The following is a 15,837-nucleotide window of genomic DNA, read 5'->3' on the forward strand; positions in this document are numbered from 1 at the left end:
ACCATGCAAAATTATGACAAAAGGCAGCCTCCCCTTGCTCAAGCAGGAGCAAAACCACGTTATTATGATCCTAGAACTGTTATTACAAGCTGTGAATAGGTGGACAAAACACTGGGGAACAGAAGACATCATCATTCCGGTCACAGCATAATTTGAGCCTGCAGCACAAGTGAATTTATAAAGCTGAACACTTAATTAAGGACCAAATGTATCAAACAATAGACAAAAAATAGTTATTTTTTTAAAATCAGGTCTTTTGGGTTTGGGGTGGGTTTTTTGTGGGCTTTAGAGTTTTGGTTTGGAGCTTTTTAATATGTTAAGAGTTGGGGCTTTTTGTTCAGTTTTGTTGTTTTGGGGCTGTTTATTTTTAAATGTTTTTGAACACCACTGATAGGAGACAAATGTCCAACAGAGCAAAGGGATATTTCCAGCTCTGGCACAAATGACCTGTGACTCCAAGCAAATGAATGTGTCTGTTTCCTTGCCCACTACCACCTGAAGAGATTCCTTCCACTCATCCACGTTGCCTTACACCTTGTCCCTCTGATTCCCCACTAATTCTATTTGTGGCTGTTGCTAATCTGTTCTTCTGGCAGCTGTATCACATGCTGTGCTGAGCTGTTTTAAGCCTTAACTATATCACACGCATATTTAACAACTGCATATACTTATATCTCAGTTACCTCCTCCCCTTGTCAAAATAAACTATTTAAATGTATAAAAAATCTGTACCTCAACAGGTTTTGTTTTGACCTCAGATCCCCACATGACTAAGTACCATGAGAGTGCCAATAAGAACTGATACTCTGATTATATAAAAGCATTACTATATTGGAAGCAAGCCCTTAAAAGCTGCCTGCTGTCACATCAAGACATAAATGAAAGAGGAGAACTTACCTGCTGGCAAGGGAAGTCTTGAGATATCTGTAACAATAAAGAAATACATTTAGAAACAATGGAAAAAATAGCTCTAAAATTGCATTGGCCTCATCATCTTTCTGCAAGGCTGTACTTGTTCAATGAAACAAATTACCTGAAACAATTTGCTAGCTGCTGGGCATGCCACATGCAAATCAAAAGCTTTCTCCTTGCCTCACCCTGCTCACTAACAAGATTATGTTTTGCCCACCTAAATGACGGACAAAGATTACACTGCCAGGCAATGTGTAATTATTACAGCAGAATACAGGTCACTACGCACCAATTAAGTGTTACAGACAGATTTCACCATCATCACCTACATCATTTCAGAGCTGTGAGTGTCAGGGTTAGTCTTTCCATATCAAGAGGGCATTACTGTATTCTTAAACCTTTAGGGAAAAGGTAGTCAAAGCTTACAAATGGGTAAGCATGGAACACAATAATTAATATTAAAAGAACCCGATTTTTGTCACTGAGGAACATGAGGGACCCTTTCTGAACATTTTCACAGTAAATGCAAAGGTTGTCCTTGAGCTGCAATCAACTTTACAAGAACCACTGTCTCAAGAGTGTGAAGAGATCATCTAAAAATTATATCCTAAAGAAAGACAGGTATAAATGCTTATACACTAATTTTTCCTAGACAGAGAATTATATAAACTATAACTCATTATATTCCTTCTGCCTTTTTATACATCTACTTGACATGTCAGTACACATAATCATAACTGGGACTTGAGGTGCTGATCAGAGCTCAGAACAAAGAACCCACAAAAAACTAGAAAGCAAGGATTACTCCAAATTTGTAAGGCTGAGGACTGGAGACACACAAGGAGCTCACAACAGCTGAAATAAATACACGGGGGGCAGGGAGCAAGAAAGGAAAACTAGTAAAATAAACAAGGAACTGAACTAAACCTAAGAAAAAGGTCTGCACAGTTATTTAGTTTAAAGGAGACAACAATGCAACAATATTGAGTAATAAAATTGTAGCAATAGGTACAAATTCCATGTGGAAATTGAACTTTAACCGTTAAGTACTGCAAGTGGAACAGATTCACAGATTATCAGGGCAGATGGTCACTGCCTTCCTACCCATTTGAAGAAATCACAAGGCTTAATGAATTTATTAGCCCCGCTCTCAACAGCAGATTCTTAACATCATGTTTGCTTTTGCTTACCAAGGCTGCAAAACATGATAAAGCCTGAACACCAAAGAGAATTACACCCAAAATTTAAAGGCAAGCCTACTAAAAATTTCAAAAATTACCTGTAGTACTCTAAGGAGACAGCAAAATGGCATTTCAACAATGGCAGCTGGAACACACTTCCAACACAAAATGAAAAAAAAACAATAGGATACCACAAAACCCAGAAAATCTAGCATGCTTTATTTAACATACAAAGCTTAGTAAGATAGTAAGGTACATTAAAAAGATGCCCATCATGATGTCTGCTTAAGAACAAAACCTTCTTATGCAATAAGAAATGTCCTGAAGAGAAATCCAGAGAGGAAGAAAATGCACAAACTGCAGGAAGGAAAAATCCCAAGTCACCTCTTGCAACAGCTCCAGAGCAGTGTGTATGGAACGGAGCTTTCTTCTGGCAGCAAAATGTGTTGCAATTAATTTGGAAAGTTAAACGAAGGGAAGCATTGCATCTTTTTGGCTGCTTATATATGTTCAGTAGTTTCTATGTGCTTTTTTAATAAAGAGGCAAAAAAAATTCCTGTTTGCACTAGCATATAGAATATGAACAACTGCAGCCACCTGAGTAAACCAACTAAAATAGGGTAGAAAAGACCATGGTTTATTTTAGTTTTTCTACAGTGATAGAAATTCATCCGTAAATTACATGTATAATGAAAATTAAAGAACACTGAAAAAATTAAGTTACTATAAAAAATAAGAAGCATTAAAATTTTCTTTTAATTCTTGATCTACTGAAAATGTTTTATCCCAGCCCCTATTACTCTTGAAGGAGACTGGTTGTTTAAATGTGCTTCCACAAGAGATTTCAAGAAAATAAAGGTAAACATAACCACCAGAAAAATACATTCTCATATACAGACAAACAGGCAGAAAACATTTAATTTACATTTCAGGATCTTAGCCATGCCATTTCAAACAGCTCCAGGGAAAGCTCTGCAGCTAAGAGAGACATATTTTTGATTTAAGGAAGTCCTGATCGTGTTCTAGTGTTTGTCCTTAACACCTGAGCTGCTCTTTCTACTGTGATCTCTCCCCACACGGGCACCAGCATTCACAGAAATCCCATTACTGCCCTGGGATCTAACCAAATGGGATACCAACAAGATCAACACTGTTACTATATTTAAGTTGAACACTGTAATGATTTCCTACTTCCATGTTCCACTGCAAATTAGTTCCCTAACTGAAAAGATGCTACCCTTCTGGGGCAAGTACACTGAACAGCTTCCTGAAGGTACACATTATCTACTACAATGTAGTGTGAGAGAGACTGGTTTTTACAAGTAGGACGAAAGAAATTTAAGTCTGAAGGTCATATCAGTCTACTCAAAATTGTATAAATGCTCTTAGCAAGGTACTTGTATCATATTTTTCCAAGATTTCCATCAAGATTAAGGTCCTCTCACTTCTGGCAAACACCAGCCACTACAGAAACCATCAATTCCTAATAGCATAAAGGAAGCAAACACAATTCCGAGGATAAAAGTAAAAATTACACAAACACATAGAAAAAGCAAATCCAGACACTGCAACAGTAAGTGAATGTTCATTACCTTTATGTATTTTTAGGAGCTGCAGAGTCACATCAGGAACTTCAATGATGTTTCTTTCCCTTGGCTCTCTCCTGTCTCCCCAGCACTCTCTAATCTTTTCTGGCTTGAAACTTCTTAGCTTTATTCTCCAAATATGGTTTTCATTTAACATCTAACACTGGAGAACATCAGTGGACTCTGGCAACATTTTTAAATACTTCCTTCACTGAGAAGTCAACAGAGACTGTTTAGGTAGCTACTCCTTTCAGATCACATTTACAAACTTGCCTTCTTTACTGTGCAAGACCTTCCCCTTTTCTGAGCACATTATAGTATTCAGGTCTCTATAAAGGATAAAGTAAATCAGTTCTGAAATTTGAAGAGAAAAAAAACAAAGAGACTTGAGAGCACCTGGGGAAGCTCTCCTGGTGGTAAGGATTCCCTCACGTGATGGAGGTCTGGAGTGACTTTTCTCCTACAACTTGCTCCCTGAATGTGTGTGACTGCTGCCACCCAAACCACATTTACAGCTGCACACCAGGAACTCACCTCACATTTCCCATCTGCTACAAAGTAATTCTTCAAAGCAAAATTAAAAATTAATCAGCTTTCATAGAATCATAGAATGGTTAAGGTCAGAACAGACCTTAAAGATCATCAGGTTCCAACCTCCCTGCTATGAGCAGGGACACCTCCCACCAGACGAGGCTGCACAAGCCTCATCCAACCTGCCCTTCAACACCTCCAGGGATGGGGCTTCCATAACCTCCCTGGGCAACCTGTTCCAGTGCCTTCCTACCCTCGTGGGGAAGAGTTTCTTCCTGATGTCTAATCTAAATCTCCCCTCTTTCAGTTTAAAACCATTACCCCTTGTCCTGTCACTGCCCTCTCTGGTGAAAAGCCCCTCCCCAGCTTTCCTAAAGCCCCTTCAGGCACTGGAAGGTGCTCTAAGGTCTCCCTGGAGCCTTCTCTTCTCCAGGCTGAACAACCCAACTCTCTCAGCTCATCTTCATAGCAGAGCTGCTCCAGCCCTTTCATGGGCTTCTGCTCCTACTGATACTTTTAAGGGATCAGTCACATTCTGCATTTATATTCTTACCTGTTTTACTGTGCTACCAGGTAGGGAACAAACTGTTAGGCTGAACAGGCAGAATGAAAAGTAATTTTTGGACCATATTTTTTGCAAACTTTTATATACCTTGTAAAGGTAAACCAGTCCTCAAGGAAAAGTAGTTTTATCCCAAATAGGTACTAGGAAGGATGGAGCAGATGGTCTCAAAAGGTCCCTTCCAAACATGGTTTCCATTATACCATATACAGATGACAGTAAAAGAACAGGAAAGACACTGTAACAACATTAGAGGCACTATAAAACAAAGTTCCTCAGCCAAAAATACTTGCCAAGTAAACCACTTACCTACATTAATTCACTGATGAACAAAAGAGCTACTATATTTCACAGAAACACTACTACTGTTACTTCTATAGCCACTGAGATGCTTTTCAGCAGTTCAGTCTCAAATGGCTTTTGTGGATCCCATCACAACTAGTTGTTTCTGAGATTTATGAATGCCTTGGCTACCAGATCTCTCTAAGACTACTTTATTATTATTATTATTATTATTATTATTATTAAACTATGCATTTCACATCGCAGCATCTCCTCAAGTATCTTCTTGGAAATTGAGCTACAATTGTAACATCTTCTTTCCAAGAGTAGCATCTAATAATTGAAAAGGAGAATAATTTGTAAGCTTCATGTTCCTATGTTGAGGTAAAATGAACGTATGGCTCCGTGGACAACTACAAAGGCTCAGACTCTCGCTCCATCTGCAGCACTGATCTTTTTCCAGAGCTGCGGTAAGCAGCAGACCACAAGAAATGTAATCCTGTTCCTCTGCAGCAGAAACTGTCTGACTCTAACCTACCAGTATTCCCTTGAAATTAATTCACATCCTCAGTTCATGAACTGATCTCTCTTTCCAGCAAAGCGTAGAGGCTTGTAAGCACATGAGGAACCACAGACCACAGTTTCCAGGAAGCCAAGTAGCACATGTCATTCAACAACAACCCTTCCAACTGAACCAGGAATATCACAGACTCACCATAAGGTGCAATTTTCCTATTTATCTACCAGTACCAAAATCATTTAGGAATACACGTGCATGCATGACCCATGCTGAAGGATGTTGTCTTAGAGGCTGGATTCAACAACCTGGACATCTTAATTCCTATTGTTCTCTGACTGGCTAAAAATGCAGCTGGATGTTCCTTTAATCCTTAATGAAACAGAGATCTCATCACTTATGTAAAAATATTTTTCTTTTTTCAAAGAGCAAATAATTAAGCAGAAAAGACAAGTCACCTTTAAAAAAAAAAACTGCTTTGTTAAATCACATTTGTTGAGAAACTCAAGGATTTATCAATGATCTTATAACCTATCAAGCAAAGACCTTGGAGACACAATGAACTCATTCTCACAGCACATCCTCTATGGAAAACCTGTTAAAAAGTTTTACAATATGAATAAAAGGCTGCATAAACCACCAATTAAATTGTTCTATATATGCATGTTTCCTTCATAATTAAAAGTGCATCCATTATTTCTAACCTACAGCTAAGTAACTTTTCATTTAGCAGACTGCAAAACTGAATATTAACAGCCCTTCACTATATCATTTCCCATTAAGGCAATTTTAAAGAGCTATTCAATATAATCTTTTCTTATATTAATTATGCAGAATGAGAGGCAGAACTGACTCAGTATAAAGACCCATTTTTCTAAACCTTTGATCATCTTTACAAGACTTTGAATGCTCAAACTGTTTTTGCTTCTAGCAGCTCCCCATTTTGCAAATATCAATACCTGACACAGTATTCGTAAGTCAATCATGACACTAAAAATATTATTTCCTTGCTTATACTGAGTCTTTTCCCCCACTGACATTCTTACTGCACTTGTCTCAGGCACAGCAACAGCTGAGTATCTAGCATGAACTGGAGCTGGGATGGGATGACTGTAGGACAGACACCCCCATTCACCAAACCTGCCTGCATTTTTTTGTGGTTTGGCTAGATCAGAAGAAATTTGATGTACAAAGCCACACATCCCTTGTTTACAACTCTACTTCACAGGAGATCCCCTCTGCACTGTAGTCCTCAATTATCTTTGTTGAAATCTTTCCTTCAACTGTGAGTATCAGCAGTATTGATTTAATCACAGAATCATCATGGCCTGGAAAGGACCTCTGAGATGAGTCCAAGCATCAACACAAAAAAAAACAACAACCAACCAACCAAAAAAAAAAAACAACACCAAAAAAACCCACAACCCCAGCCACTAGAGCATGCCCTGAAGTGCCACATCTCATGTTTCTTGAAGGATGGTGACTCAACCATCTCCCTGAGCAGGCTGTTTCAGTGCCTGACCACTCTTGCAGTAAAGAAATTCTTCCTAATATCCAATCTGAACCTCCCCTGCAGCAACTTCAGGCCATTTTCTCTGGTCCTGTCATTATTCACTAGGGAGAAGAGCCCAACACGCACCTCCCTACAACCTCCTTCCAGGTAGTTGTAGAGGGCAATGAGGTCTCCCCTCAGCCTCCTTTTCTTCAGACTAAACAGCCCCAGTTCCCTCAGCCACTCCTCATATGACTTGGTTCTCTAGACCCTTCACCAGCTTGGTTACTCTTCTCTACACATGCTCCAGCACCTCAAAGTTCTTCCTGTCCTGAAGGGCCCAGAAGTGCACACAGTACTCGAGGTGCTTTCATTTCTTTCTGTTGAAGGGATAACCAGCAAGCAGCCAAGAACTAACTGCTGTGAGGCATTTTGTTTAGACTTATGTGGGGAAGAACAGTTTCCCACAGACCCTCCTCAGGAAATGTGCACAGCCTATGGTATATTTTTGAAAAGTTGTGTTTAACCACTTATTTGCTTTAATGTAAGCTGCTGCCTCTGAAACCCAAAAGCCACACAAAATTAAGGCAAGGGAAAACTAGAAGACAAACTGAAGTGCTACAGAGAGTACACTTTCTTCCCAGATTATATGTTTAGTTGACAAAATGTGTACTAGGCACATTTATAGTGATCAACACCTTTTCTGACACACCTCAAATAGTTTTAAGTATGTACCAGCATAACGCAATTAGAGCAATACAAGTGAGCAATACAAGTGTCAGTGTCAGCTAACTTGTCCTGTACCTCAGGAACTGTTCAGTTCATATTTCTGTAAACAACAACAAATGGACAAATCAGTAGCTGATTAATTACTGTGTTCTTCTCACCACCCCCAATCTTCTGTTTATACCTGCTTTCTGCTTCCCACCCACCATGATTTAAAAACAAAGTCAAAGTTTAGTCTCCTTAGTTTATAAGTATCTACAAGAAGCCTTTCAACAGTTTCCAATAATCTTCCCCTCTCCCAGGGAGAGAAACTCTGCCTAAATCACTCCGATTATGGTTCTTAAATAATAGGTTTTGAAATGGAAAAAAGTCCAAATTCTGATTAGGATGCTGAGAGTAATCAATTTATTTTCCTTCACCTGAGCTGAGCTGCCCTGAACTAAAAGGACAAACACCTGGAAACTTCAAATGCATTTACAACACATCATTGAGCATGTCCACAAAGTTATCTGTTCAGCCATCAGTAGCCAAATATTTTAGACCAGGCATAGTGAAAAGTAAGAAGCTAAATTAAAAAGTTCTGGTGGAAGCTAGATTCAAGGAGGTTAAGAGCAGCAAAAGAAATTACTCAGTCATTCCCAGGGCAGGTGGGATCAATTTCATTACACGCTGAGTTACAGAACATGCAGTATCTGAGCAACTCAGATAAAGAATTTATTCTCGATATCTAAACAAGTACAATAGAAACTTTTTGCCTATGAGAAAGAGAGGTATGGATAGAGAAGAGTCTGGAGTAAGGTGCCCAAGAATTGGTTTTATTTAACGTGACACCTTTGAGTCTACATGTGATACCAAGCTTTTATGGGTAGGTAAAAGACATGCCAATGGAAAAAAAAAATAAATCCAAAAGGATGCCACAGAAGGAAGCAAGTAACTAAATGACAGCAGATTCACTTTGTTCTAGATCGATGTGATGTAATGCATTAGGGGAAAAATATTCTGAGCAATTCCTCCTTAACCACTTAACATTTGCACTTTCTCCAGCTCCAATGGCGGGAGGAAGGCTGAGTCACTGTTTTCTGCGAAATCACCAGCTGAAAAGTGCAGTAGCTGACCAAAAAAAGGCAATAAAACACTGTGCATCACTAGAAGGGTATTGAAAACATAGTATTTAAACATGTTACTGCACAAAACATCCACATCCTGTATTCAGTTGTGATCTCTGCACCAGAAGGAGTACATAGTGGACTTTGAGAAGGTCTAGAGCAGGACAGCTGCAGTCACTGAGAGATGGAGCAGCTGCCACGTAAGGCCAGAATGCAGCATCTGAGACTCTTGAGCTGCAAGGACATGAGGCTCACAGGGAATGTGGTCACAGCTTACAAGCAGGGGGGGAAAAAAAGAGGAAAAAAATAAAATAAAGAGGAAAAGCAAATCAATACAGCACCACTGTTCATCAAATCGTACTGGTGTAGGTAGTAGGACGCACTTAAAGAAACTACTGGAGATCAACTTCAAACCAGCAGGAGTGCCTCTCCCCACAGCTGGCAGGGAGCTCCCCAACATTCCTTATTAGAGAAGGGTGTGGAGGCAGGTAGCACCAGCAAGGTCAAAGGCAGTTGTCACGATCACAGCAAGTTGCAAAGGAAAGATGAGGTACCAGGCTGGCACCCCAGATACAACAGGGATGTGAAAGAAATCCGGAGCCAGGTGTGCAAACTCTATGGAAACCACCCCTGCTGCTGCCACCAAGGCACACTGCTGGGCTGAAGGATCACTAGTCTCATCCAGCAGTGTCTCCTGTGTCCTTAAACTCCCTGTCATGGCTCTGAAGAACAGTCATGAGCTCTAGACATGACCTATAAGAACACCTACATCAATCACAAGTGCTGTTTTAAGAATACGACAGCTATGTTACAGGACTGTTCTTATCCTTGCATGGCTTACAGCAAAAGGAGACATGTTTCACTTTGAACAACCTCAGGAAACTTTGAAGTCACTTAAGATGCTTAAGGAGGGACATCTGTGTGCTGGCAATGGTTCAGGTCTATCAGGAATATCTCCAGCACTGTGACCTGTGATCCTGTAATCCTGATGGGAATTACTGTGACATTCTATGAACCTAACAATTCAGGCCTTCAGGCAAGCTTAGGGAAAGCTCTCTACACATTTCCAGCTCCTCCCAATTTGTACCACAGACTGCTTGTTGTTAAAAGTGATGGGTCTACTGGAGTGTTTTTTAAAAAACAACCCACACTCTCTTGACATTGCTTGCTATCCCTGAATTTCCACTGTCATTTCCCAAGATGGACTCACAATACACAATGTGCCACCACAAGTCACCCACATTTTCAAGAGGTGACAGGATTTTACAGCTCCCGTGCTCAGATACAAATTAGCACTGCAGGCCAGTAAAGCTGCTTTGCACTCTAGGTATGACAGGAACCCAACAAGAACATATTGTTTCAGAAGGTAAAATAAATGTGTTTCCAGGTACAGAAGTTAATTGCAAGGACACAACCAGGAATAGGAGAGAGTTAGGATAAAGTCCTCCAGGCAAAATACTAAAAAAAATAACTAAAATGGAGCTGCAGATCCCAGAATACAATGTAAGAGGGAGCTGCTTTCTTGGGTGTTTTTTTAGAGGGTTTTGGGGTTTTTGTTTCATTTTTAAAAGGAGAACTAGTTAAGATTTAGAGTAACAGACCAAGAATGCAACAAAATACCACTCAAAAGTTCATTTTTTGAATACTAAAACAGTTAATTTGCAAGTTTTTTGGGCTTTGTTTTCTTTAAAGACAAATTCTTAGAAAGTTGGGAGTCGTTCCCTTCATGTTCCACCACTGCAAAATTATGCTGTTTCTATGGTTATGGCCCACACATGGATTCCATTGTTACAGCAGTTTTTTCAGAAGCTGGAATTCAAGTTTTAAGAGGGTTTTTTTTTTTCATTTGAAGTTGCAGAACATTCAAGGCAAGTGAAAGAAGACTGAAGATAATCAATGTAACCAGCACGGAAGGAGGGAAAATTTAAAAGAGAAAATTCAAAGAACACACACAAAATAGTCTGACAAAAGTTTAACACAAGATTATAATCTCTGCTCATACAATGTACTTACAAAAAAAAAAAAAAGGTTGTTATGAGTTAACACTTGGATGCATGAAAAGTATAACTTAGTTCCCAAAAAAATACAACTTCTTATTGATCTCAATGGGATTACTGCAAAGCATTCACTGGGAGCTCGACAGCAGCTGCAGACATTTTGCTTTGTATAGAAATCTGCCCTAATAAACAAGATAAAATCTATTTTTAGCAAGAATATTGGTGTTTTCTTAGTCTAATATTGATACAATGGATGGAGAAAAATGTTGCTGGGTTAGTATTTGTTCTTAAAGTGAAGCATAACATCCCTGTACAAGAAATGGACAACTCCACATGGCTTAGGGCATTTGCAGCAGGAGCTACAGAGTCTGAAATCAGTTCTCAAGTGAGACAGGCCAGTGTGGATCTTAATGAACAGAGAACTGAGGCCAGCATGCTCAGTGTGCTACACAAAGTGCCAATAAATCTACCACCACAGGCACAGGGAGGGCTTTTAATGTAATCTTGTTCTTCCAGCAAGTCTTCCATGTCTCACCAGGGCCACAGATCACACTTCCAACTGCTGCACTATTTGGAGGCAAAATGTGCTCCAAAATGTGGTTCTAGAGAAGTGCTCTTTGCAAGACAAAATTTTTAAAAGCTTGTCAAAACCTAGGTCACAAAGGAGTATTTTTTAAAAAAACATCTAGATTGAATAAATTTGTCAAAGAACAGAGAAGACACAGGGCAATGAGAATTCACAAAGAGATAAAAACAAACATTTTTGTTTGAAACATTACACAAGCATAAGTAATTATTTTAAAGCCAAAAAGACACAGAGCCTACCTCAGAGTCACAAATAGGAATTTAAGTGCAACAGAAACAGTGAATCAACAAATCCAGAAAGGGCAAGAGAGTCATTATAGAGCTGTATATTATGCATTCATCTCAAGTAATGTAATTGATTTTTCTTGCTATGTTTCATGATAGCAGCATTTGTGTTAGATTAGTTCCCTCCTCCCCTCCTCCCTGGCAAAGCAGATACACCAGCAGAAATAGAGAAAAATCCTTTTCCTGCTTCTTTTCTGTTTCTCCATCCCCTTTTATACAGTTTTCCAGATGAAAGAGAGATGGAGGATGAATTAAGACACCAAAAATTATGAAAAGTGAGGTAGGGAAGAACCACAGACAGAAAAAACAGCAAAATAAAGAAACATACATACACCAGGACAAAGAACACAAAGGAGATTATTAACAAACTAGATTACAAAGGAAGAATATGGAGTAAAGGAGCAACAAGACCGCAGACAAGAATTTCAGCCCAGCACACGAGACAGGCTTTCTCCTCCTAACTGGTTGTGTCATGTAGCTGTCAGAGAGCAACTCTCAGAAGCCAATGTTGTTCTTGTGAAAGGAAAACCCCCACCATGACTGTTCTCTGCAGGAATGTGATCAAACAAGAGACTCAGTTGGCTTGACAGAACACCACACGCGTGCAACTTCCATACTCTGTTTGCTGTGACTTCCAAACATGACCATTACTCACAGCAAAGTGAGCAAGTCACATAGTTTGCTCCTAACACAGCAGTACACAAATCTAGGCATCTATGATTAATGGTTTCTCATCTCCACAAGGCTGCTGGAAAGCTTCAGCTTGGCATCATTAAGATTCTATCAGTCCTGAATTGCAATTTAAGACTATTTTTTGCCTTAATCTGCTACTCTATTTAATCAATTTAATGCACAGTAAAAACTTAATTTGACAAAATTGAATGCATTATTTCTCCCTGCCTCTGGCATGAAACAGATTAAGACCACAAGAAATACTTGCAGAAAGATTTAAGGTTCATTACATCTTAGGTGGCAGACAAACATTAGATACGCTCTAAACTCTACAGTCTCTCTCAGTGCTGTGTCTAAGAGCTGTTTTTAGTTACCACTGCAATTATCTCCCCAGCAGCTAACTCAAGTTGTACCCCCTACACAAGTCACACTGATTTTTTTAAGTCAAAGCTCAAAAAGTATTATTTCATACAATACTAAGACTCCACAGATACTGGGGAGATCGAACAAGGACAGCAAAGACCACTCTCAATACACTTTACATCCAACGTGTAGGTTTCTGGCCAAAATTAAATTAGGTAAATGCATGGATCAGAACAGAACAAGTTCTAGGTCCAGATCTCTGCTGCCTCAGATGAGACACCAGACCAAGCAGCTTACAGGCCTACCCAAAATTGATCAAGGTTCAATTTCAATTAATTAGATTATCCACAGAAATACTGAAAGACAATGACAGAAAGCTGCCATCTAAGAACGTTTAAGAATCTAAGAGGTACATACAGAACATTTTTAAGCTGTAAGTTAACAAGTTACATCTATTAGTCAGCCCTGCTGGCAGCCCCAGAGCTAGAGGTACCCAAACAATCCTGGGGTGAGAGAGGAGCTGGCTCTTCAGGCAGCAGTTCCTGTCACCCCAGTGCTGAGGCTGCAGCGTGACAGCACTATTTGTACTGAGAAGTAAACACTTCTGCCTTCAGGGCTGTCAAACCCATTTTCCTCACAAATAAATAACAAGCCAATTTTAAGGGCAGCAGCAGGAAGAGGAATCCTGACAGTGCTGTTCACAAAGCATGCTCATTACTTCGCTAGAAATCATGAAGTCCCTTTAATAACTCTGACCTACCTTATATTAGTATTTAAGAACCACAGAGTATTGTTGGTCTATTTAAAATGGATTTTAAGTCTATTATTTTGTATCTAGACATGACTTCTTCGGAAAAAAAGTGCCAATATAAAAGGCATTACTATAAAAAAAGTCTGAAATTCAGTATTTCTGCTTCTGCTGTTAAGAAATTGTGCTGTTTCACCTGAACACTACATAGTCAAACATTCCACTAACAGCTTTTTCCATTTATACAACAGGATCATACAGTGTATACACTTGTACAATTACATCTTGAACTTGCTTTATTACTATATAAATGCAGTACTAACAGTGAATACATACACTGCTGACATATAATGATTCCTCATCAGCAAGCCAATTAGCTTGTAACATGCATTGGCAGATACAAAGAAAATAATTATGAAATCCTTTAAGAATATAAAGAAAAGAGCCACAAAGATCCTAATTATATAAGCATACTTGGTACAGCCCTGTGTAGGTTGGACTTGGTGAACAAAATATTTTCTGCACAAAGATAAGAATTAGAGACCACAAAGAAGAGTACAGTAGAAATGTGTGCTTATGCCTCAGCATTAAGTGCTGGAAGGTAGTAAAGCACAATTCTTTTGTACCACAATGTAACCTTAGGAAATTACAGCAGCAATAATAAAGCCTAAACCAAGAAAAAACAAAACAAAACATTGTTAAGCTTTTTAAATTCCTCACTGATATTGTAGATTGCTTGTTACCCCACCACTCTGTGTGCCTGAAAAACCAACACAGCTGAACTCTTTTGTTATTTCAAACATGGATAAACTATTTGAGGACTATTTTCTGAAAAGCTTTTCCTTTTGTGATCATCCATTGGGCACAGAAGAAGAAAAATCAGCAAATAAATAAAAAGCTATCCAGCCTTCTCTGCTCCTGAGCCAACTTGGACATCAGATGCCACAAAATCCCACAAGAGTAAGAGGAATTAAACTTGGTCATAATAACTATGAAGAACTGAAATGACTGTTGTTTCATGCACTTTCAACCTCAGTAACATCAAGAAGGTGGATATTCCAGTACTTGAAAGGGACCTACAGGAAAGCTGGAGAGGGACTGTTCATCAGAGCAGATAGTGGTAGGACAAGGGGTAATGGTTTTAAACTTAGAGAGGGGAGATTTAGGTTAGATACTAGGAAGAAATTCTTCACTATAAGGGTGATGAGGAACTGGAATGGGTTGCCCAGGGAGGTTGCTGATGCCACATCCCTGGAGGTTTTTAATGCCAGGTTGGATGAAGTTTTGTGCAACCTGGTCTAGTGGGAGATGTCCCTGTTCGTGGCAGGGGGGTTGGAACTAGATGAGCTTTAAGATCCCTTCAAACCTTAATGATTCTATGATTCTATTTTTAAATTACATGATGATCAAGTTTTCAAATTACAGTATAATGAACTGTCAGGTACTCCTAGCACAGTAAGTTATTTATAATACATTGTAACAATATTTTATCTCTCCCAGAGTATGCAGAATATTATATATGCAATGCTTATTAAACATTAAAATTAGTCAAATATTGAAATAACATTGAGTTTATTGAGATGTCTTTTCCCTCCCTCTGAATTGCTGGTGAAGGTATCCTACAACTCACCCTCAGCAAAAAGCACTCAAGTTCAAGCTTATAAACAAGACAGAAAATGTCTTAAGATCCAATTTAAAAACCTTACTCAAATTTCCAATACTGGCTACAGAGACTCATTTTCAGTACAAGCTGTTTCAAGATCTAAACAGGTTCAGAGTGGATGTGAACTTAATTTCACAGAATCATTTGCTCGAAAATGGGAAGTTATTCTGGCCCAAAGCCACCCAGCTACTGCACAAGGATGCCAGTGTTTCAGTAACTTTTCACCACTTCCATCTCACATACATCTTTGCTGATCTGCAGGAAGAGAACAAATTAAAGAGCTGTAGCATGTACTTATTCCCCATGTCAGCTCTAGTGGAGTTAATACTTATTTTGTCATTCTGCAAATGAAGCATTTGTGACAGTACAAAGGAAGTTTGAGCTGCATATGCTCACAACATGTCATGGAACTGGAGTTGAAATTATTTCTGCTTTGCATTTCTTTGCTGCAGCCCCACGTGGGAAGAAATGCACAACTCCTTAGTAACAGGTAACTTGAAAGCTCCAAGCAAACCAGTGGAAGCCCAAAGAACGAAAGAATTCAGTCTAAATGGCAGGGATGTTAACCCTGCTGCCACATGAAGGCAATTAATCCATTTACCTCCGTTCTTCCAATTTCTGAGTCACAG

General features: G+C 39.2%; 1 protein-coding gene across 3 annotated transcripts in view; it reads right to left on the reverse strand.

The window, feature by feature from the left end:
- The window catches only part of PTK2 (protein tyrosine kinase 2), a 219,306-nt gene that overhangs the window by 173,951 nt on the left and 29,518 nt on the right, over window positions 1–15,837 (reverse strand). For all 3 annotated transcript variants that reach the window (XM_051612464.1, XM_051612462.1, XM_051612463.1), the window contains one exon: window positions 898–924. The gene's annotated coding sequence lies outside the window, so the exon portion shown is untranslated. The remainder of the gene's footprint in view (window positions 1–897; window positions 925–15,837) is intronic.

Source organism: Apus apus, chromosome 2 (genome assembly GCF_020740795.1).
Source record: "Apus apus isolate bApuApu2 chromosome 2, bApuApu2.pri.cur, whole genome shotgun sequence".
Classification (NCBI taxonomy): Eukaryota; Metazoa; Chordata; class Aves; order Apodiformes; family Apodidae; genus Apus; species Apus apus.